At 41.0% G+C, this 25,014-nt stretch overlaps 2 pseudogenes; both read left to right on the top strand.

The window, feature by feature from the left end:
* The first annotated feature begins 10,544 nt into the window (after positions 1-10,544).
* On the top strand, positions 10,545-11,003 carry LOC149184778 (protein CURVATURE THYLAKOID 1B, chloroplastic pseudogene; annotated as a pseudogene).
* A 5,182-nt stretch (positions 11,004-16,185) lies between these two features.
* LOC149184777 (protein CURVATURE THYLAKOID 1B, chloroplastic pseudogene) lies at positions 16,186-16,644 on the top strand (annotated as a pseudogene).
* Positions 16,645-25,014: the final 8,370 nt, after the last annotated feature.

Here is a 25,014-nt window from a genome sequence, read left to right as displayed (position 1 = left end):
CGGTGTTGTTACTTTGTTCGTGGCAATTTCATCCAAGTACTTCACTAGTTTTGTTACTCCTCCAGTGTTGTTACTCTATTCGTGATGATTTTGTCGAAGTACTTCACTGGTGTTATTACTCCACTAGTGCTGTTACTCTGTGTCAATTACGTCTAAGTACTCCGCTGGTGTTGTTACTTTGTTCATGATGATTTTATCTATGTACTTCACCGGTGTTGTTAATCCTCCAGTGTTGTTACTTCGTTTGTGGTGATTAGGGCTAAGTGTTCAATCGATGTTATTACTCCTTGGGTGTTGTTACTCCCCCCGATGTTGTTACTCCTCGGGCGTTGTTGCTCCCCACGATGTTGTTACTCCTCAGGTGTTGTTACTCTCTCTGATGTTGTTACTCCTCTACTACTATTACTCCATCAAGGCAAGTGACTAGGTACGTCCCCGATTGAATTTATGGATTTGATTGATAATTCATTTGACATGAATCGACATGACCGTGGATGGTCATCCCATAGTTGGGGGGAGGTACTATAATAAATACAAAGATGCCATAATTAAATTGTAGTAATGACTTTTCATTATCACCATTGAACCTTGTGCTAGCGAGTACACTCCATGACCCCCACCATACTTCGCACAATTATCTATATGCATTGGGGCTTGAAATAAGTACGATTGTAATAATGGATGGTCCTTTCCAATGTTGTGAAATGATTACCATTATTTCCACTCATTATTACCATAATCTGCAATGGATTTTTCCCATATTTCACCATTATCTTCTCGGATTTCACTATCATCACACCTCGTCGTGACCACAACCCTGTCACCGCAACTTTACCTGTCGACACTCTTCCCTAATGGTCTTGTTGTTACTTATATTTTTGCTATTGAGCAACTGCAAAATGGGTGGGAAATCCGTTAGGAACGAACCAGAAAACATAGTGTAGGTTTGACATAATCCAGATGTATGGCAGGTATTTTTAGATGCAGGATGGCATCTGTATTTTTAGAGGCTATAGGGATTTGATGAAGCTATCACAGTCGAATTCATATTAAACTTGGATGGAAATCATTCCAGAGTTCATGGGATAGGTATTTTCATAAAAAAGAAAGTTATTTCAACTGTTAGTAGGTTGCCGCAAGGAGGGCAGAAAAGGTTTTTCCGGAAATCTCCTTTGCAGAGTTCTCAGAATTGTTTTTATAGGATGGAGAAACAGTGGCGTAGAAGGGTAGGGGGTATGATCAAAAGTCTCTGCCGCACCCATGGGCTGAGGTTGCATATTTTTTCATGAGGTATATTACTTGTGAAGGCTAGTTTTCTACCCTGTTTAAATATCATTTCAAGCTTCTTGCATGCCTTCAGTTTCAGCATGCACAGGTTCATTCTTTAGACATGCCATATTTTCTATGGAATAGTCTTCAGCTAATGGTGCATTCTTCTCATCAGTCTTGAAAAGCATTATCGATCCTTAAAAATCATGGGTTGGTCAGACTATTGGTGGTGCATGCTCTATCTCAAACTTCTGTGGCTTGGCCACAATTCACTGAGCTAGCAGAGGAAGAACTTGAACCAGCGTCAAATACCAATTTGAGGGGAGAATTGATACCCTTGGATGAAATTGTAGGTAGTACTGACACACAAGAACTAGCATCACCTGTTCAAGAAATTAAGGAACCCCTGGATGAAGATGCAGGAGGTGTTGATACATAAGAACTAGCATCACCTGCTCCAGTTAATAAGGAACCCTTGGAAGAAATAGGAGCTATAATCAACACTACTCCACAAGAACTAATGTCTACTGTTGAGAAGGAGGATATATTGGAAGAATCATAGGCATAGAAAGAAAAAGGGAGTACATACCAACCAGTGAATACAAGGGAAGGAGAAGAAGGGCCTAAGGCAGCAGGCACTGAGAGGATGGAAATTGAAGAAAATATCCTTCATTCTCTACTTCTTGCATATTTTCTAAGAGGGGCAAGGAAGTTTCATTCCCCTAGACTCCTGGTGAAAGAAAATGCCTCTCCCCCGATCTTAAAATTTGCCAAGGTATTTACAAGAACGATTTTTGACACTGTTATAGAAGAACCAATGTCGCCTGGTGAACAAATTGTACAAATTGAGGGATTGGTGGTCAGCACAGCCACACAAGAACCAGTGCTAACCGATGGAAAAACTGAAGAAATTATGGTCGATATTGTCTCCACAAGACCATCAAGGGAGAATGTTGTTGTTGAAACTAACCCATAAGGGCTAGAAACAACTTTTGAGCAGATGAAAGAAGATGGTTGGGCAACGGAAAATCGCAATAAAGGGTGTCGAAGACACTACCCTACAAAGGTTTGTAGTGACTCCAGAGCCACCAAAGGAAGATGTGGGGGTCTTGAGACCTAGAGGAGAAGATGGTCGGGCAGTAGAGCAGTTGCAATAAAAGGGTGTTGAAGACACTACCTTGCAAAGGCCTGCAACAATTCCAGAGCCGCCAAGGGAAGATGTGGAGGTCCCGAGACCTGAAGGAGAAGATGTTGGGACTATTTTCCGAGTAGAGGAACAAATGGAGGGAATTAGGATAAAGAAAGAGCCGGTTGAAAAATTTGTTGACATCAATCCACCAAACCCCACACTAGCTACGAGACTAGTGGAGGAGGTCATTGTCAAACAAGAATTTATTGAGCAATGTGCAAAAAGGAGGCCTTCTCTTAAGGAAAGGTACCAGTCATAGTTCAGAGAAAACATTCAGCTAAAAATGGAAATTGTCAAGCTAAGGAGGCAAGTACTACTCTTACAGAGAAAAGTGAGGAGGCATAAGAAGAATGCTGCCAAACCTGGGGCCGAAACCATTTCAACAGCAGTTCTTGGGATGGGGTCCCCTGGGTCAGTTTTGGGGTTAAAAATCCAAGTTTTGATGTAAATTTTGATAAAAGATGTAAATTTTCTGAGATTTGTGGATGTGAAGTGCGTAGATGGTTAGGAGTAAAAGGTGTTTTAGCCACTTGTTGATGTAAAGTCGAGTTGGTTTTGAGATCCACCCATGGTCTGCGGACCATGGAATTGGATAGATAGGTATGTATTAGAGAGTCTAAGGGAGAATGGGATGATGATGATGTAATGGGTTGATAGAAGATAGCGCAGAGAAGTGAGCCATAGAGGGGGAAAGGCTCTGCAACTGAGTGCGCAGAGCCTAGAGTAGTGTCCGTAGCTGATCGTTTGGACCCCTGCAGCCAAGGAAAATTTTAAGGATGGAAAATTTTCTTGAAGTTTAAAAACATTGGCGAATCTCACTAATCCCTAATATGCAAACTATAAAATGTTTATTGATATATTTGTAAAATTATTCAAATTTATAATGATTTTATATATAGTCTCTATATAATGTTGGCGATTTTTAAGGTAAAATAATTTTATATTCTAAAATTTGGGCGAATCATCTTTTATAAAATTGGAAATTGGCGAATCTTTTTTGTGGAAAAATCATGGAAAATTAGCCCACTGGGCGAACATTAGCCCCTAAAATTTTCCATGCCTGCAGCTGAGTGTGCAGAGGCCTAAAGTAGTTTTTGCAGCTGATTGCATGGACCCTTGCAGCTGAGTGTGTAGGGAAGTATTGAGTATGTAATACCATATTGAAGATCAATAAAGAAGACTGTTGAAGAATCCCTGTATTTATCTGTTTACTTCTGTTTAATTATGATTGTGATATATGCTGTGATTTAATAATGTCTTTATGAAATAATGATCTATAGATGCACGACTCTATGGGATAAGTCTTATTAACGGTACGCAATGCATGTTAAGTATGTTAGCAAAGATTATAATACATTATGCTATGTTTATTAAATATTTAAGTAGATCTGTGTGAGCTCAGATCTATGGCTATTTTCTGATGCGCATAAGTGGATAATTCAACTGTTAAAGGTCCAAAAAGACCTATCGTAGACCTTCGCGAAGGTCTAGAGACCGTTTGAAAGAAGTTGCAGTACCAATCTCTAGGGGCTTATAGGTCTACATGAAGGCAAATCTAGGGTAATAAAAGACATCACACTGATCTCTAGATGTAGAAACTTGGTTCCAACATCCCCCCATACTGCTTCGAGTGAGACCTCATCTTGCGCTACGTAGGTTGATGTTGAAAGGGCCAGTAGTGTAGGGTTTTTTTTGGTTGAATCAACTCTGAACCTGGGTCAAGACCCATTAAGCCAACAAATGGTTCCATTGCTAGGACCGAGATCTGCTTAAGGAGATGTCTGTTGTCACAACACTAGGATCTGACCAAGAAGGAAAATGAGAAGTGGTTGGATAGAAAAATTCACGAATTCGCAGTGCAAGAGAACAAGAATTTGTGCCTGTCAAAGGAGCAGTGGACGGATAGATATTTGTATACGGAAATACAAGAAATTTTCTTCTACCCCAATTGAACTATACAAGTGGATAGCTAAGTTAGTAGACGGATAAGGAAGATGGAAGCTTGACGGTCCAATAGTGTGGACTCCAGAGTTGGTATGACAATTAGAAGCCTCTGGCTTGATCGGATTATAGGAGGATTTGTTATAGAGTTCGTGGTTGAAACCTCGTTCAGCTACAGTGAAGCAGAGCGATGCTTATTCAAGGGACCGTGAGGTAAGTATCTGAGATCTTTGAATACCTGAATTAAGATGCTCTTATGTGAAAAATGGATTATGCCATTGCCTTGATGTTTGGAGCTACGTGAAGTGGAAAACTCTTTAGAAATCGAGGAAAAGAAGGTCCTAAATATAACTCATTGATTGGACCTCCTTTGAGCAACGACGAGGGAATGGTACAGGCCTCACCGCGGAGTGTTGTCTAGTTGATAAGACAGGGTTTTCCATGGATACATCATCCATCCACTCTGCCTCCACCTTCACCTCCACAACATACACCTTTGCCCACACCTCCGTCGCCACCACCATCATTCAACATGTCGAACTCAATAAAGCTGCCAATTTTCAAGGGTATAGGGAGCGAAGATACAGATTAGTTCTGGTTTGTTGCAAATGCTGTGTGGACTGTGCAACAGATCACTGATGATAACATAAAGAAGGCATAATTAGTTACTACTCTACAGGATCATGCACTGATGTGGTATATTAAGTATTGTGCTGATCATCCTATAGCAATGCTAGCAGAGACTAAGGATGCTTTAAACAAAGAGTTTAGTAAGCCTAAGTCTGACTCACAGTCAGTGGTTGGATTTAAGGAAATCACGATGAGGGTTGATGAAACGCCTTGGGAGTTAGATCAAAGGTTGAAGTGTGTGATCCATGAAGCTAATATGTAGCTCACAGATGGTCAACACTGCGAGTGGTTCATAGCCTCACTTCTACCCCACCTAAGGATTGCTTTGTCACAACAGAAGATAGGAACTCAAGTAGAAGCCCTAGAAATCACAATGATATTGCATACGACACCTATTCGACATGTGACTTTGGGAGTCCAACAAATTCACTTGCAGTTGCAGAACCTCTACTTGGAATTGCAGAGCTTGAAGAAAGAGAAGGAGACTAAACCAGAGGTGTGCGAGGAAGTCTGGTGCCTGAAATGTAAAAGCCAAGGGCATGATAAAGACCACTGTCCTGTCTTCACAAATTATATTACAGGAGGGGGACCACTTCCCCTGAGGCCAGAAGCTCTAGCAGGACCAATTGCGTGAGCCTCACTATGGTGCGCTATTTGTCAGGTGGCTAGAAAACACGTAACAGATAATTATCATTTTCTGCAAAAGTTCATTCCGACGCCACAACAACTGTTCTGCAACTTTTGCAAATCAGTGGGCCATGATGAGCGCCCATAGCTATGAACTAATGATGGAAAGAAAACCTACCTACTGAATGCAAGAAGAAACTCAGCCTCTGGATCAGGGTGCAGGAGGAGCACGTGGGGGTTATCAAGGAAGAGGACGGGGCCGAGGAGGAGGAGGACCTAGTAGAGGTTGCGAACATGTTATTTGTGATAACCGTGGGACACCAGGGCACTATGCGTGGGAGTGTTAGAATCAAAAACGCGCGTCTTGTCAACACTGTAGCCATTTTGACCACACTATAGAAGAATTCCCTGTGTTGATAGCCAATATGTAGGAGAAAAAGGCACAGCCTCAACAACCTACACAGAATTTACAAATGATGAGAGTTGAGCCCCGTGAGGAAGATCCGAATGTGAATATCACGCTGAGAAGTAGGATTACAACTGGGGATGATAAGGGAAAACAGCTTGAAGAGAAAAAATGGGTCCACAAGGCCCCAGAGAAGGAACTTGTGTTTGATCTAGAGCATGCAAAGGAAACATTTATGGAGGCCAAGAAAAGCTTCGCTGAGGCATCTAGCTCAGGAAGTCATAACAAAGTTCCAGAAACTAGTGATCCTATAGAGGTTGATACCTCTGTACTTACCATGTTCTTAAAGACCTGCATGAAACTTCTGCATGATAGTAAGGTTGTGAAAGGCTTGCAGGAATTGATAAAAAAATGTGTTGGTAAAGAAAATGCCCCCGATGGACACCACATGGTTAGAAAAGTTGGCAAACATAAGGCAATAATAGGGCGCGAGATGAGGCTCACCAAGTAGATAGGATAATATGAGATGGACTAGGTCATTCTGGATCTAGGGTCTGACACGAACATTGTTCCTAAATAGACATGGGATAGAATGGGGAGACCCGTGCTACAACAGTCCCCGATCCAGCTTAGAATGGCAAACCAATAGAATATCATCCATATGGGACGACTACATGGAGTAACAGTGGATATAGGAGGTGCAAGCGTGCTAGCTGATTTTGAAGTAATAGAGATTGTCGATGACAACAATCCATTACCTGCCCTTCTTGAAATTGGTTAGGCCATTGATATGAATGGAGTCATCAACTTGAAAAAGAGGACAATGTCGTTTGAGAGGAAATCGCTTCAGGTTGTAGTACCGTTGGACCCTGCAAAAGGGTTGCGCTATACTGAACCAGTCCATGACTATGAAGAAAGTGATGATGAATTGGATTAGATCTACAAAATAATAGCGCGAGATCAAGATTGGATTAATGCATTGACTGATGGATGGATTGCATGGGACTGGGAAAGTTCTTGTACCTCAGATTTAGATGAAGAGTTGGATCACTGGAAGAATAGGCTGCATGAAGTATCTATGCTGCGCTGCAACATGATGACTAAACTGTGTTGTGTGTCATCAGAGGCAAGAAATTTACCCTATTATGATGGTTTAACTGACATAGATAATTTTTTGGATGCCTTTGAATGAGAAGTCGCTGAGGAACATTGATTCCAAGCACTAGATTTGGTGTTGCGTGCTACACTCGCATAATGGTGGGGTACGCATAAGGACAACTTCAATGAATGGAGAGATTATAGATGGATGATGAGGTTGCGATTTGGTCATCCTAAAATTTGATTGACTTAGAAATACAATGGGAGAAATTATACACACGATCATTTAGCAAAGTGGACTGAATATTATGGAACGGAGCCGCAGCTAGAGTGGGACATTTATTCTACCATACTTTGGACAAAATCCCTATGAATTGGTATCTGGAAACAGAGCTCTGCCATGGCACTGCAAAATGGGATATATTGAGGGAATAATTCTTAATGACCTTCAATTTTGAGGATGGGTTCGAGTGCATTGATGAAGCTCTGCAGGAGATTAAGGCAACGATCTTCAGAATACCACATAAGCCTTTGGAATGGGTTCAACCAGATTGGAGCACCAAGTTGCGCTAGGCGTTGGAATGATATAATGTTACCGTTGAGGGGGAGGATGAAGATCCAAGAAATATTAATATTCCAGAGGCAGAAGGCCATCACGAGGTCGAAGGTCCAAAAATAGAAAACCTGGACATCATCGCGCCGTTGAAAACCAAGCAAGTGAACATTGGTACTGAAGCAAAGCCAAAATTTGCAAAGATTGGGGATTACTGGGATGATGCCATAGTGGATAAATTTGCTGAGTTACTCTGCGAGTACCAGGATATTTTTCCTACCAAGTTTTTGGACCTGAAGGGCATCATAGGTGACTTGGGTGTGATGAAAATCACTTTGAAACTGGATGCGAAGCCTATTAAGCAGAGGTCGTATCGCCTTAATCCCAAATACAAGGAAAAGGTCCGCTTGGAGTTGGATAAGATGCTAGAAGCAAGCATCATCGAACCTGTGGAAGAATTTGATTGGGTGAGCTTGATGGTGGTTCAGGAGAAGAAATAGAAGGGAGAAATAAGGATTTGCATAGATCTAAGGAAGCTTAATGATGCCTGTGTCCATGATCCTTTTTCGACACCGTTTACTGATGAGGTATTGGACAACGTTGGAGGGCAAGAGAACTACACATTCACTGATGGGTTTTCGGGGTACCATCAAATCAAGATCACACCAAAAGATAGGAGAAAAACAACCTTCGTGATAGAATGGGGTTGTTTCCAGTATAATGTAATGTTGTTTGGACTCAAGAATTTGCCTACAATTTTCTCTTGCATAGTTATAGCAACGTTTAAGGAGTTCATTCATAAGTTCTTGGAGGTGTATTTTGATGACTGGACGGTGTTTGGTTTAGTGAAGCGCCATGTAGCAAGTCTGTGCCTAATGCTAGATACATGCCACAGATACCAGATCGCGCTGAATCTGAAGAAGTGTTTATTTTGTGTCCCCTTTGGGATCTTGTTGGGTCATGTGGTGTGCAAGCAAGGTATGATGGTGGACCCTACCAAGATCACGGTGATAGTGAATTTGGAGGCCCCAAGAAGTGTCAAATAGTTGTGTGCAATGCTCGAACATACAGGATATTACAGGAAGTTCATCAAGGTTTATGCTCAGATTACCGTGCCCATGGAGAAACTGCTGAAGAAGGACGCTACATTCTATTGGGATGAAGAATGTCAACGCAATTTGGATGTATTAAAGGAGAAGATGGTCACTATTCTAATTTTGGTCTTTCCCGATTGGAAGAAGGAATTCCATGTACATTGTTATCACTGAAAATTCTGTTGCCAAATTTTTTTAGCCTAGCTTAAAGGACAAGGCGTTTTCGCAGTGCATGAATCCTTTTTAGCAGCTTCGCAGCGCTACCTATTAGGTGATTTCGTAGCGTGCTACGAAATTGGGGATTTGCTCGAGTTTTCAGTGGAGGCCCAAATCCTAGCATGCCTATTGTACACTGGCTACAACTGCTGTGGATGAGGTTGATGTGCTTAAAGGTCTAATGTCAGATCTTTCAGATAAGATTGAAGATCTCAAGGTGATGATGTCAGCTCCACCGTGGTCTGAGGTTCTTCAGGCTCTTTATAATGATAAGAGCGTTTCTCAGGATTAAAATGCTTGTATAAGTGTGAATTCCTCTCATGAAGTAGAAGCTGCGACAAACAATGGTTTTGATCAGCTTAGTCTACCAGCCGTCCTTTCCAGTGGTAATGTAACGCATCTTGGTGTGGTTGGGAGGTGTGAAATGTGCAACGCCGGTTTCAGTTGATGTCTCAGAACCAGAAACAAATCATTAAGTGGACACCCAAGGCCCTGGCTGTGTTACTCAAAGGTAAAACCAAGATCCTCGAGAAGAAGGTAAGGACATTTATTGAGACTAATTTCCTATATTTACAGGAGAATAAGATAGATGGATACTTAGATTGCCTTTATAACCTTTCTAAGCCATTTAGTCTTGTCAAAAAGATCCTCCATACATACGAAGAACAATACCAAGTACTAGAGACTGTGCAACCACTGAAAATGCTTTATATGTATATCGCATTCCTTGGTGATATCTCCAGAAATTATGATATGGCCTGCAGTTCATTCGTGAAGTATCTTCGAAAAGTAGAAGTGGATCTTTCCAAGCCAATATTTGGGAACACCAGGTCTCAATTTGATTATTTGCAGCAATGGAAGAAGATGCAATTGGCCGTTTCGCTCAGATGTTTCTAGATGGACATTCTGTCCCAGGGTGTTAGTCCCAAACAAGAAGGGTTCGGAAATAGCTTGGCGGAAGTGGTGGGTGAATCTGCAGGTTGATCCGTCAGGAAGGCTTTTTCTTTGATGGTTTTTATTATCCGCGAGCTCCAGAGTTATACGCTCCAGATGAGACAGATCCTCTGTTATGGCGATTTACTGGAAGCGGTTTTTAAAGGTTCCTGTAGTAATTGCAGTTGGTGCAAAACAGTCGAATGGCGGATTTATGACAGCTACGACTTGTGAAGGAGGAAGGGAATGTAACATCTATTCACGATTCTGTCATTACTAATAACAAGGGTGAGAGTGAAACTTCCACCGACACTGAAGTTGAGACGAATTTTCCAGTTGTACAGCCTCCTTTAAAAAGGCTGAGGCGAGGTCCACCATGTGTTAGTGCCCAAGGAAGAGCAAGATAAGATGTGGGAAAACAAAAAGGGGCAGCGATCTGGAGGCGTGTCTAATGCTGGACTTCTGTCATCATTTTGTGAAGGACAGGAACGTCTGCAATATGATTTTGTATCCTAAAGTGGACATTCAGATCTGATCAGAGACCGCCCATCTACAATACAATTCAGAGAGAAATCACCATGGCTTTTGATGGCATTGCCATCTGCAGATTGTGCAAAAGGGGGTTATGGTGCTTACACCAATAGTGTTGATCTTAAAGGATATGAGAATGGAGTAATTCAAGCATCAGAATTCTGTACATATCATACACCCCTAAACAAACAAAGCGGTTTTGTAAATGCAATGAAAGCTGCAAGAGAGTTCGCTGGCAGAGTAATTGCAATGGTTACTGGGGAGACCTCTATTGATCCAGTGAAGCCATTGACGGATGCCCTCAAACCTGTTCAAGAGGCTTGGGAAAAGACTGATGACAAACTCGCTGTTGGTGGACTGGGCTTTGCGGCTGTGATAGTGCTTTGGGCCTCAACTGGACTTATCGCGGCAATTGACAAACTTCCTCTTATTCCAAGTGCATTTGAATTTGTTGGAATTCTGTTTTCTGGGTGGTTCATATACCAAAATTTGCTCTTCAAACCGGATAGGGAATAGCTATGGACAAAAATTCAAAATGCCATATCAGAAATTACAGGCCAGTGAGTCTGGTTTTTTCACCCATGCATTAACAAGCATGCTGAAGAATATGCAGATTTATAGAAGCTGGAGATTAAGTGTTTTTTGTATTGGAGTGAAATGGCAGTTATACCCAAAGTTCGACCTCTATCTTGACACCACGCGTTGAATCACTATAACAATTGCAACTGCAACAGATATATATGTTGAAGAAATTATCTTGAGAGCAGCATCTAGTGTATTAATGTGTGTGTTTTAGATGTTTCAACTGGAGTTGCGCGTTCTCAATGATTAAATGTGTGCAATAGATTTTGAGGAAGATTTCTTCTTGAAGGTTACTGCAAGAATAAATCTTGGTTCCAGAAGTAAGGATCCCCTACGATATCCAGATCACCCTTATGATCGTATCTAGAACTCAGATGCAATTGAGCCAAACTATCTTGTTGGTGTGGCCCCCTAGAACAAAGGCAGTCAGCGCAACAAGGAACATCTTTACAAACACACATGAGCAACCACCGAACAAAGTGATGCAAACTGCAGTTGGTACTCTTGGTGGTCTTACTTATCGGCTAAATCTTGAAGATTTCTTAGCTAATGCTCGGATGAAAATGTCCATTTAAGCCAAAGGAATATGGTTAGAGTATCTTTGACTACAGAGGATAAACAGAGGTTTTTTGCTGCTTTGGATTGAGTATGGTCTCGGGGAGAATGCAGAATTGCTGGTTGCTTCATGACAGCAATTTTTCTCAGGGATCCTCCAAGGTCTTTACACCATCCACAGGTTGCAAGTCTATTATGTATTTCAAAAGACACTTTAGTGCAAATGTACTCTGTTTCAGCAGAAACAGCAGTTTCGTAGCGCGCTACGAAACTGCTGTAGATGCTGTTTTATAAGAAAACAATGAATTTGATGATGAGGTCAGCGAATTTTGAAAGGAATGCCTCGAGGACAGGAGGGAGATCATACAAGGCTGTCATAGCATTTCAAACAGTGACAGGTGTAAGTTTTGAAGAAAAAGTGAAATATTTTGGTTTTTTGCTAAAGTTTTCCTAAAGGCACTTTATGACCGAATTACTAGGGTTCTGGTAGGGTTACCGGAATGTTTGGTTGATACACCTGTTCAGTCCACAAGGCAGCCAGATCATGAGGCATATGGTGTTATGCGTTGGTATTGAAGGATTAAAGAGCAAAGGACATGTTTTTAAAGTGATGAAGAGTGATGGGAGACAGAGGCCGTGAAAACAGAGCACCTTCCTTGGTTAATTAATGAAGCCATCTACGTGACTGGAATCCAAGGCCAGCTCATTCAGTGTGTTCTCCTTCAAGATACCTCAACCGAAACAGAAAGAGGACATGTGGCAGCATTCACAAAAGCATCATGCATATGAGGAGATAGAGTTAGAATGTCAATGTGATTAGGACTCTATGTATTTACAGCGCAATACCTTTTGTATTTAATAAGTTTGTTTAAAATAGATAAGGATAGTTAATAGGAACCTTCGAGCTCCCCTCATGCTGGAGGAGGAGACTCAAGGTAGTTTTAGTTTGGTTTTCCTATATATAGGAGAAACTCTGATGTAAATAGGGTTGGAGATTTTATACAAAAACAGAGTTTTATTTGGGCCAATGTAAAAGACTTATTACAGTAATAGTAAAACAGCTGTTGTTTCTTCTCAAGATTCTCAATGGATTATATTGTTCAAATGTGATGGTGGTTTATTCTCTTAATGTTCTTTGACAGCCTTGTTACAGCATAATCACTCAGAATTCATGTTTAATGCTCTGACTTCCTGTATGCTTGGCAAGCTGTGGTTTATGTAAAGTATGTTTGAACATCTGATGCAAAGAGCCTTGACTTCCATGAAATGACTGTGCTTTTGTTTACTAAATGTGTGAGACTCCATAGCCCAATGAAGACCAATTTGATATGTGTCCAACCAGCTTTATTTTCATAAATGTGTGAAGAGTTAGCCATCTGTTGTTGTGATTGATTTTTATCAAAAGTCTGTGAGAGAGCCCTCTCTGACTAAGGAGGCTAATCCTTAGTCTAAAGTCTGGTTGAAAGAGTTACATGAAATCTTGCTTGGCTGCAGCCCTTAGTACTGATTTTGTGATAACATGTTGGTGCGTCTGCCGGGAGCCTGAAGTCTATTCATTCCCGAAATCAATGGTTGAACTTCTGAAGGTAGTAGGAGCTCAGACATCTTTTTGAGGCTGCAAAACTACCTTGGCGACTCCACACAGCAAATAACAAATTAGAAGGTGACTCCACTGCTAGAAGATCAGTAGCTTGATGAAGTCTCAAGATGGATTCTACTGCAAGAATGAATGCCAGGTATGCTCCTATGGATCGGTCTCATATCCCTGGTTTTCCAAATCCTATGCCAAAGGTTGATTAGTTAGATGATCTTCCAATATTCAAAGATGAAAAGAAGGACAATGCTGCTCTTCATTTGGTTAGGTTTCATATGCATGTACGCAGTCTTAAGGTTCACTTTCCTGAGGATTGTCTCATGAGGATGTTTATGGCCACTTTAGAAGGAAAAGCATGGTCTTGGTATAAAAGTCTGGAAAATGGTTCAATCTATTCGCTTGCTAGTTTTCATGATGTGTTCTGTGAAATGTATAAAGAATGTTATCCTTCTTTGTTGTTGCTCAAAGATTGTTGTGGGCATTCTTTAAATCTTATTCAGTACTTGGAGGATTGTTATGGTGATGATGAATTTATGGATGAAGAAATTTTAGAGGCTCTCCATAACAATGCATTCCAGCACCAAGGAGAGGGTATAACATCTCATGAAACGCAGCATGAGGAGCAGCAGGGGTTTAGTTATGAAACCCATGTTTCATCCTTTGATATTGATGTAGAGATGCAGCAGATTGGTCCGGCTTCAGATCATGATGAAGATGAAATTGATTGCACCCAGCAAGAAGAAATATTGGAGGAAATTTTCTATGACCCTCAGGCAGAGGAAAAGCTTGCTCAATTTTGTAATTCCTTGCAGCAGCTTACTTCAAATAATGATCATAGTAGTGAGGAAAATTACATTGTTTGTGAGCATCATTCAGAAAGGCAGTTGGATGGCATATCAAATGAATTTGGTGTGGCTGAAGATAAGTTCTCTAAAGATACAGAAAGTTTTGAGAATCAGCAAACTAACCATGTGTTTTTTGACCCTATAGCTGAATACATGGAAAAGATTTGTTGTTCAGGCGGCTTCCAGTTATATTTTCATGTTGAAGAACAGTTACACCTCATGCTGCCTCGGTTACTTCAGTATCTGGCTTATTTTTGTTTCAAGCACAGCCAAAGGACTCAAATGTTAGATAAAACAGAGGATTGGCTGCATTGGAAATTTCACATTGATTGAGCTGAAGAAGTTGAAATGGTTAGGGTAGGTAGGTAGAGGTAAATGCAAATAAGCTCAAGGTTAACTGAGCATTTCTTTTTCCCAGTAGATGTAGTTTTCTTTCTCCTTCAGTTATGCTTGTCAAGCAAATTTCTGTTCGTCACAAATGGATAAGGCACTGGAGCTGCATGTTCTTAGTGTACCACAAGGGCGCACTATCCCAAGTGGAGCCACTGTTATCACTGAAAATTCTGTTGCCAAAATTTTTTAGCCTAGCTTAAAGGACAAGGCGTTTTCGCAGCGCATGAATCCTTTTTAGCAGTTTCGCAGCGCTACCTATTAGGTGATTTCGTAGCGTGCTACGAAATTGGGGATTTGCTCGAGTTTTCAGTGGAGGCCCAAATCCTAGCATGCCTATTGTACACTGGCTACAACTGCTGTGGATGAGGTTGATGTGCTTAAAGGTCTAATGTCAGATCTTTCAGATAAGATTGAAGATCTCAAGGTGATGATTTCAGCTCCACCGTGGTCTGAGGTTCTTCAGGCTCTTTATAATGATAAGAGCGTTTCTCAGGATTAAAATGCTTGTATAAGTGTGAATTCCTCTCATGAAGTAGAAGCTGCGACAAACAATGGTTTTGATTAGCTTAGTCTACCAGCCGTCCTTTCCAGTGGTAATGTAACGCATCTTGGTGTGGTTGGGAGTGGTGAAATGTGCAACGCCGGTTTCAGTTGATGTCTCAGAACCAGAAACAAATCATTAAGTGGACACCCAAGGCCCTGGCTGTGTTACTCAAAGGTAAAACCAAGATCCTCGAGAAGAAGGTAAGGACATTTATTGAGACTAATTTCCTATATTTACAGGAGAATAAGATAGATGGATACTTAGATTGCCTTTATAACCTTTCTAAGCCATTTAGTCTTGTCAAAAAAGATCCTCCATACATACGAAGAACAATACCGAGTACTAGAGACTGTGCAACCACTGAAAATGCTTTATATGTATATCGCATTCCTTGGTGATATCTCCAGAAATTATGATATGGCTTGCAGTTCATTCGTGAAGTATCTTCGAAAAGTAGAAGTGGATCTTTCCAAGCCAATATTTGGGAACACCAGGTCTCAATTTGATTATTTGCAGCAATGGAAGAAGATGCAATTGGCCGTTTCGCTCAGATGTTTCTAGATGGACATTCTATCCCAGGGTGTTAGTCCCAAACAAGAAGGGTTCGGAAATAGCTTGGCGGAAGTGGTGGGTGAATCTGCAGGTTGATCCGTCAGGAAGGCTTTTTCTTTGATGGTTTTTATTATCCGCGAGCTCCAGAGTTATACGCTCCAGATGAGACAGATCCTCTGTTATGGCGATTTACTGGAAGCGGTTTTTAAAGGTTCCTGTAGTAATTGCAGTTGGTGCAAAACAGTCGAATGGCGGATTTATGACAGCTACGACCTGTGAAGGAGGAAGGGAATGTAACATCTATTCACGATTCTGTCATTACTAATAACAAGGGTGAGAGTGAAACTTCCACCGACACTGAAGTTGAGACGAATTTTCCAGTTGTACAGCCTCCTTTAAAAAGGCTGAGGCGAGGTCCACCACGTGTTAGTGCCCAAGGAAGAGCAAGATAAGATGTGGGAAAACAAAAAGGGGCAGCGATCTGGAGGCGTGTCTAATGCTGGACTTCTGTCATCATTTTGTGAAGGACAGGAACGTCTGCAATATGATTTTGTATCCTAAAGTGGACATTCAGATCTGATCAGAGACCGCCCATCTACAACACAATTCAGAGAGAAATCACCATGGTTTTTGATGGCATTGCCATCTGCAGATTGTGCAAAAGGGGGTTATGGTGCTTACACCAATAGTGTTGATCTTAAAGGATATGAGAATGGAGTAATTCAAGCATCAGAATTCTGTACATATCATACACCCCTAAACAAACAGAGCGGTTTTGTAAATGCAATGAAAGCTGCAAGAGAGTTCGCTGGCAGAGTAATTGCAATGATTACTGGGGAGACCTCTATTGATCCAGTGAAGCCATTGACGGATGCCCTCAAACCTGTTCAAGAGGCTTGGGAAAAGACTGATGACAAACTCGCTGTTGGTGGACTGGGCTTTGCAGCTGTGATAGTGCTTTGGGCCTCAACTGGACTTATCGCGGCAATTGACAAGCTTCCTCTTATTCCAAGTGCATTTGAATTTGTTGGAATTCTGTTTTCTGGGTGGTTCATATACCAAAATTTGCTCTTCAAACCGGATAGGGAATAGCTATGGACAAAAATTCAAAATGCCATATCAGAAATTACAGGCCAGTGAGTCTGGTTTTTTCACCCATGCATTAACAAGCATGCTGAAGAATATGCAGATTTATAGAAGCTGGAGATTAAGTGTTTTTTGTATTGGAGTGAAATGGCAGTTATACCCAAAGTTCGACCTCTATCTTGACACCACGCGTTGAATCACTATAACAATTGCAACTGCAACAGATATATATGTTGAAGAAATTATCTTGAGAGCAGCATCTAGTGTATTAATGTGTGTGTTTTAGATGTTTCAATTGGAGTTGCGCGTTCTCAATGATTAAATGTGTGCAATAGATTTTGAGGAAGATTTCTTCTTGAAGGTTACTGCAAGAATAAATCTTGGTTCCAGAAGTAAGGATCCCCTACGATATCCAGATCACCCTTATGATCGTATCTAGAACTCAGATGCAATTGAGCCAAACTATCTTGTTGGTGTGGCCCCCTAGAACAAAGGCAGTCAGCGCAACAAGGAACATCTTTACAAACACACATGAGCAACCACCGAACAAAGTGATGCAAACTGCAGTTGGTACTCTTGGTGGTCTTACTTATCGGCTAAATCTTGAAGATTTCTCAGCTAATGCTCGGATGAAAATGTCCATTTAAGCCAAAGGAATATGGTTATAGTATCTTTGACTACAGAGGATAAACAGAGGTTTTTTGCTGCTTTGGATTGAGTATGGTCTCGGGGAGAATGCAGAATTGCTGGTTGCTTCATGACAACAATTTTTCTCAGGGATCCTCCAAGGTCTTTACACCATCCACAGGTTGCAAGTCTATTATGTATTTCAAAAGACACTTTAGTGCAAATGTATTCTGTTTCAGCAGAAACAGCAGTTTCGTAGCGCGCTACGAAACTGCTGTAGATGCTGTTTTATAAGAAAACAATGAATTTGATGATGAGGTCAGCGAATTTTGAAAGGAATGCCTCGAGGACAGGAGGGAGATCATACAAGGCTGTCATAGCATTTCAAACAGTGACAGGTGTAAGTTTTGAAGAAAAAGTGAAATATTTTGGTTTTTTGCTAAAGTTTTCCTAAAGGCACTTTATGACCGAATTACTAGGGTTCTGGTAGGGTTACCAGAATGTTTGGTTGATACACCTGTTCAGTCCACAAGGCAGCCAGATCATGAGGCATATGGTGTTATGCGTTGGTATTGAAGGATTAAAGAGCAGAGGACATGTTTTTAAAGTGATGAAGAGTGATGGGAGACAGAGGCCGTGAAAACAGAGCACCTTCCTTGGTTAATTAATGAAGCCATCTACGTGACTGGAATCCAAGGCCAGCTCATTCAGTGTGTTCTCCTTCAAGATACCTCAACCGAAACAGAAAGAGGACATGTGGTAGCATTCACAAAAGCATCATGCATACGAGGAGATAGAGTTAGAATGTCAATGTGATTAGGACTCTATGTATTTATAGCGCAATACCTTTTGTATTTAATAAGTTTGTTTAAAATAGATAAGGATAGTTAATAGGAACCTTCGAGCTCCCCTCATGCTGGAGGAGGAGACTCAAGGTAGTTTTAGTTTGGTTTTCCTATATATAGGAGAAACTCTGATGTAAATAGGGTTGGAGATTTTATACAAAAACAGAGTTTTATTTGGGCCAATGTAAAAGACTTATTACAGTAATAGTAAAACAACTGTTGTTTCTTCTCAAGATTCTCAATGGATTATATTGTTCAAATGTGATGGTGGTTTATTCTCTTAATGTTCTTTGACAGCCTTGTTACAGCATAATCACTCAGAATTCATGTTTAATGCTCTGACTTCCTGTATGCTTGACAAGCTGTGGTTTATGTAAAGTATGTTTGAACATCTGATGCAAAGAGCCTTGACTTCCATGAAATGACTGTGCTTTTGTTTACTAAATGTGTGAGACTCCATAGCCCAATGAAGACCAATTTGATATGTGTCCAACCAGCTTTATTTTCATAAATGTGTGAAGAGTTAGCCATCTGTTGTTGTGATTGATTTTTATCAAAAGTCTGTGAGAGAGCCCTCTCTGACTAAGGAGGCTAATCCTTAGTCTAAAGTCTGGTTGAAAGAGTTACATGAAATCTTGCTTGGCTGCAGCCCTTAGTACTGATTTTGTGATAACATACATGTTGATGCCTCTTTCATTGCATTGGGAGCAGTGCTAACATAGGCCAATGAAGGAGAGATGGATCACCCTATAGCCTTTGCGAGTAGGAAATTATCGAAGGCCAAGAAGAATTACTCAACGATAGAACGTGGAGGATCGACTATGGTGTACACGCTTGAAAAGTTCAGGAACTATCTGTTGGGCAGACATTTCAAAATGTACACAGATCATTCTGCCTTGAAATACCTGGTTAATAACCCTGTGTTGGGGGGAAGATCTACCGATGGTTGCTGCTATTCTAGGAGTATGACTTTGAGGTGATTGTGAAGTCAGGAAGGTTGAATACAGGAACTGACAATCTATCGTGGATCGATACAGGAGAGGATCCTACTAATTTGGAGGAAGGGTTGCCTGATGTGCATCTCTTTGCGGTGCACATAGCAGATAACTACTTTGTAGACATTATTCACTTTTTGACTACAGGGATGGCACTTGAAGGGCATACAAGTCAGAAAAAGAAAGAACTAGTAGTGCGCACGGTGTATTTCTCAGTGATTACAGGACATTTGTATAAAATGGGTGTAGAAGAGATATTACGATGATATGTGCCAAATTTTGAGTGGAATAGCATCCTCATTGAAGCTCATGGAGGGGATGTGAGAGGACATTATGCAAGAAAGGAGACAACATAGAAGATTTTGTGCACAGGTTTATGGTGGCCTATGCTGCATAAAGATTCTAAAGCGTATTATAGGGCATGTGATGCATGTCAACAAATGGGCATACCATCACGGAGGGACGAGTTGCCACTGAATCCTCAAGTATCATTGTAGCCATTTGAAAAATGGGCAATTGATTTCATTGGGCCAATTCAGCCCCTAAAGAAGAAGACAGGTGCACTCTATATCATCACCGCGATGGAGCATCTAACTAGATGGGTCGAGGCATAGCTGGTTAAGGATTGCATAAGAGCTACAAAAATGGAGTTTATGTTTGAACATGTTTTAACTAGGTTTGGTTGCCCAAAGGTGTTGATGAGTGATCGGGGTACACACTTCCTAAACGAGGAAATCAATGTGTTGACTGAGGAGTTCCAGGTCTATCATCAGAAGAGAACACCGTATCATCCTCAGGCTAATGGAATAATAGAGTCCTTTAGTAAGATTTTGGAGAAGGCGCTGATGAAGATTTGTAATGCGCAGTGGAATGGATGGGATGTGTGCGTATTTGCAATACTATGGGCTTACAGGACTACTTGTAAAAGGTTGACCGAGCAGACACCTTTTCGATTGGTCTATGGTGTAGAAGCTATGATGCCTACAGAATATGTCGTGCCTAGTATACGCATAGCAACTTTTATAGGTATGGTAGATCATGAAGCCTTGGAGGAACGGCTCACACAACTGATGGAGCTTTAAGAAGACATATTCTTGGCTTGATTCCATTAGCAAGTACAGAAGGAACGTGAAAAAGCATGGAACGATCAACACATCAAGTTGCCCATGTTGATATGGTTTTATTATATGATATTGAGTTCACTAAGTTTCCCGGCAAATTTCATATGCATTGGTTGGGCCCATATATTATCAAAGAAATTACAAACGGAGGCGCAGTTCAGCTTGCGAAGCTGAATGGAGAACCTTTTCTAAGGAGGTTGAATGGAAGCCGATTGAAGCCATATATAGGGGATCATGCACAATGACTATATGATGATAGGATAGTCTTAGTGCTCCATGTAGTTGTAAGGGAGCGTGGGACTATAAACTACACTCGCAGGGTTGGAGGACTACGCGACAGGTGGGCTGCGCGGAAAATGGAGAAGTCGCAGTATAAGAAGTTGCGTGCAGGCAATTGTGCTATGGAGGGAGGTGCCATGCAGCACAGCAGGAAAGTGACCATTGGAGTCATTGTTCATGATTTGACAGCCAGAAGATGGTTAAGAGGAGTGGGTTGGCAGCATTTAAGGCTAAAATCTTTGAAGATCTGCTACCAAAACAACATTAATGATCGAATTTTTGGGGGAATGGTCAGATTTGAATTCAAAAACCCCTATAAATTATGCATGTCAGTCCAACAGAGAACACTTTGTACCCTTAAAGTTTTTGAGCTGTGCTGTTTATTGCTTATGAACCACTTATTTTTTGAGGATTTGGTCACGAGTCCTGCATTTGCCAATTTTCCAGAGTTGAATCAAAAATTCATCCTTGAAACCATGTTAGGACCAAGCCCTGCTGAGACTGTGAGTACTGGGGGAGATGTCGCGTTTGAAGGAGCTGCTCCAAAGGTAGTGAGTATGGAAGCTTCGGCTCCTTTGCCTATGATGCCGAGGTCACTTAGGCCAAAGCCTACCCCTACTTGTTATGCAACCAACTCACAAAATAGAAGTAAAGATAGATCAACGCCTTCAAAATTAGCCTCTTCGAGGGGGTAACCTCCTTTACATTACACAAATGAACAATTCTTGGATGATACAAATGAGAAAACTTCCTTTCTATATATAGGAGTTTAATGGGTCACAATATAATCAAGGCCAACAAAACAATAATAATATAAGGGTATAACAATAACAATAGTGGGCTTCTATGGGGCACAACAATAACAATATGGGGACAATAGGGGCACAACAATAACAATAAGGGATATAATGACAATAGTCATGGGGGAATCACTAGTATTATAAGGACCTAACATGCCCCTCTCCTTCAAAAAAGTGTTGTCCTCAATGCTTGAGTAGTTTTGGATGCTTCTATATAAAATTCTCACCCTCCCATGTGGAATCTTTAGCGTGTAAGTTCTTCCACTTGATGAGATACTCTGAAATTGATTGATTTCGTAGTTGTTGAGTTCTTGTTTCTATGACTGCTTAAGGTTCCAATATGATTTTTCCTTCCTCGTCAAGTTCTGCCAATATTGTTTGAACTGGGGTTTTGTCACCTATAACCTTCTTTAAGCATGAAACATGGAAAATTGGGTGCACTCAGGAAGCTACATGAGGCTCCAATTTGTATTCCACAGTGTTATAGACATTTTTGTTCCTTATAGCTATAAGCATGAAATGTCCATAAACCAAGGGATCCTAAGTCCCTAAAGATGTTTTTCCAACTCCTAAAGAAACAAGGTCAACAAATTACAGCTTCTCCCAGAAGTTCTCCACCAGAAACTGCTCAAAACTAGTCAAATCAGGATCAATTCAGATGCTCCACTAGCTGCCTGCGTTGCAAAGCACCCAAATACACTGGCTAGGTGCATTGCAACGCACTTGAATGCACTACCAGGGTGCGTTGAGTGGGAAATGACAAATGGCAGAGTCATTCAACGAGGTGGAGAGACAATGGAAGCTTCCAGAATCTTCTCCAATGACACTTGCCTCACTGAATTCGACCAGTGATGAGTAAGAGGCTCTCAGCCTCCAAGTGGAAGCAAGAACTGACAGAGAGAAGCCACAAGTCAAAACATAAGCTGACTCATCCTCTCTGCTTACATCTATATATGGAGCCCTCATCCCAGAGATCCAGAGGCTGGAATTTTGTATTTTGCAGAGAATTGTTGTTGGTTTTGAGATTGAGATTAGTGCATTGGGTGATTTATGCTTTGTTGGAGGTGAAGAAGGGATTCCTTTGCTGGGAGGTAGATGTTGGATCGAGACTCACTTGGTTATATATCCTCTTGGATCTTCTTATTATATCAATAAAACTATTTGAGTTTCTCCTACATGCTGGTGTATCAATGATGTTTTGTTATATTTGCATGTTTAGCTTAAATCTGATCCTAAGCTATTTATGAATGTAAATCTATGTCTTTGTGTAGTTTTCCTCTTCTGTGGTCTTGCAGGAACTTGGTGAAGCTGGGCAAGTAAGGGAGCAGGCAGCGGGAAGCAAACAAAGAGGAGAGCGATTGGATCAACAAACTAGCGCAAGACACAGGTTAGTTCATCCTTCCTCTTCGTTTACATTTCATAAAGAAGAATACGAAAATAGTTTTCCTTGTTTGTTGCTAAGGCACTGTCACACCTTAGAGTGGGATAGGGGCGTTTTGAGTAGATACTTTTCCCAACAACAAAATGGCGACTCCACTGGGGAGTGTGTCTAGTTAGTTTGTTTGTGTTTCTCTTGTTGTTTGTTTCATAAACACAGAAGTAGCAATCGAACTGCATTTGTCATTATCAAATGCAAAGTAGCTGCTACTTCAATCCACTCACTAGGATTGGTTTATGATTTGAACAGCTGATCAACAAATGCTCTAATTGCCCTTTGTGATAGCTCTTAGTCCTCCGTTAAATCATCCCTTTGATTGTACCTTGCTGATTGCTTTTATCCGGCCAAAAACCATAGATTAAACTGCAAACCGTGACCCAGAACCTAGAGAAAATTCTCGTTTCTGCTTCAGCGCAGGCTCTGTGAAGAGACTCTGCATTTCAACGCAGGTCCCGAGAGGGCTACCTGCACTGCAATTCAGTTTCTCTGTGTAGCAGGTGCGTTGATCAGCCTAGCCCTGCCTAGCTGAGGTTCTTTGCTCACTTTTTCCAGTTTTATCTCTAATTTTTGCAGCCTGTTATCAGTGTGTGTACCTATCTGAAAACCCCTTTTCTTTGCCTTAATTTCGCCTTAGTTGTATAAAAGAAACTGTATTTGTTTTTGTGTATTTGTTACGTCATTTATAGTTTCCCATTGCAAAAGTAAACTGGTCATACTGTCGCCCTTAGATCTAGATCTGTCATAAGTGTCGTTTTGATCTTAGGAGAAAGTTTATTTGCTATTGACAGTTGATTGCGCTTTTACTTTTGTCTTTGGTTTGAATTTGTGAATTTCTAGTGTCGAAACAAGTGTTTACTTCAAAATCATAAAGTGTCGTAATCGCCTCTACTTTGTTGGTTTCGAAAAGAAGCTTGTTTGTGTTTTTCACTTGAAATTGAATTCAAGTTTGTACAACAACTTTCTTTTTAGGCATCAATATTAAGAAAGTGAAAAACAAATACATTCATAAGTGCATTTGCATTTTGACAGTTTGTATGGCTTGATTTAGGAAAAGTGCATTTACAGTGTGCTATTTGCTCTTTAAGAAAAGATTGTGTCTTTCTTTTCCCCTTGTAGCTAGGATTTTCATTGTTGAAAAAGAGATAAAAGCTTGCTTATCATCTTTAGATTGCATTTAGGAATTACATCTACATCTCGTGGTGATCCAAAAAGGCAAACTTCTAAGAAAGATCAACCTAAAATAAATTGAATGAACTTAACAACGCTTTGTAACTTAACGCACAACATAGAGGTCTAGGCTAGAGACGTGTTCCAGCGTCGTAAAGCCTGGTAACTGTTGTCCTCACTGTTGGTTGGGTGATTCCTCCACTGTGAGACGATAAGTGCCAGTACAGATTGTGCTCCCACATACCGTCGAGTATATATTGGGAGACCCCTATAGGCATAAAACCTTTATCCATAGGAAGCCGTGTCGGCCGCCCTACTAATCGCAATGCACTGAACACAGCATTCGGGAAGATTGACCGCCCGTACCCTAAAAAGTATTCTGTGGTTTTGCGATTGGTTTGGCACACCCTCTACCTAGATCTCCAGAGCAGTCCCTTTCGTTCCTTTTCAGACTCCTTAACGGAAAAGGTCCATCTGAGCACTTGTCACTTCAGGCTCATTAAAAATCGAAGGAGACTAGAGTCATCTTTTGTTTTTTCTCGACTCTTTAAAACTGAAAAAACAAAGTTGTGTCAAAGTGTGTTAAAATTTATTTTAAACGGAATATTCATACCCTTTTTCCTGCATTGATCTTTAGGTTGAGAAAATGGAGCCTACTAACCAAGGAATTCCCCTTGGTGGAAATCCTAGTCCCTTCTCCTCTTGGGGAGATGTTGGTGCGCCCCATATGGCCACATTGTCGCTTCCAGGACTGACAATTGGCTTGCCAGTTTGGCTCTTCTCAACCAATGTCGTTCAGAACACCACTATTCCTGAACAGTCGAATCAGCAGTTAGACGAGTCCAGAGTTTCCCACCAACCTTCTACTTCCTCTAATTCTTCCTCTCTTCCTTCCTCTTCGCTTGACGAGGCTGGTAAAGCTAAAAACCAAGTTCCTAAGGAGAAGAAGGAAAAGAAGAAGAAAGAGAAAAAGAAGAAGGAGCCAAAGGCGAATGAGGGAAAACAAGTGTCGTCTAGTGAGAATCCACACACAGCACCGACTAGGCCTAAATTGCCATGTGTCATTTGTAGAGGAGACCACTTTCACAGAGATTGTCCTTGCAT

Source organism: Pinus tabuliformis, chromosome 3_2, assembly GCF_031772625.1.
Source record: "Pinus tabuliformis cultivar Carrire ecotype Pingquan chromosome 3_2, CPIR1, whole genome shotgun sequence".
Taxonomy (NCBI): domain Eukaryota; kingdom Viridiplantae; phylum Streptophyta; class Pinopsida; order Pinales; family Pinaceae; genus Pinus; species Pinus tabuliformis.
Note: the sequence above shows the minus strand (reverse complement) of the source record. Positions and strands in the feature narration are given on the sequence as shown.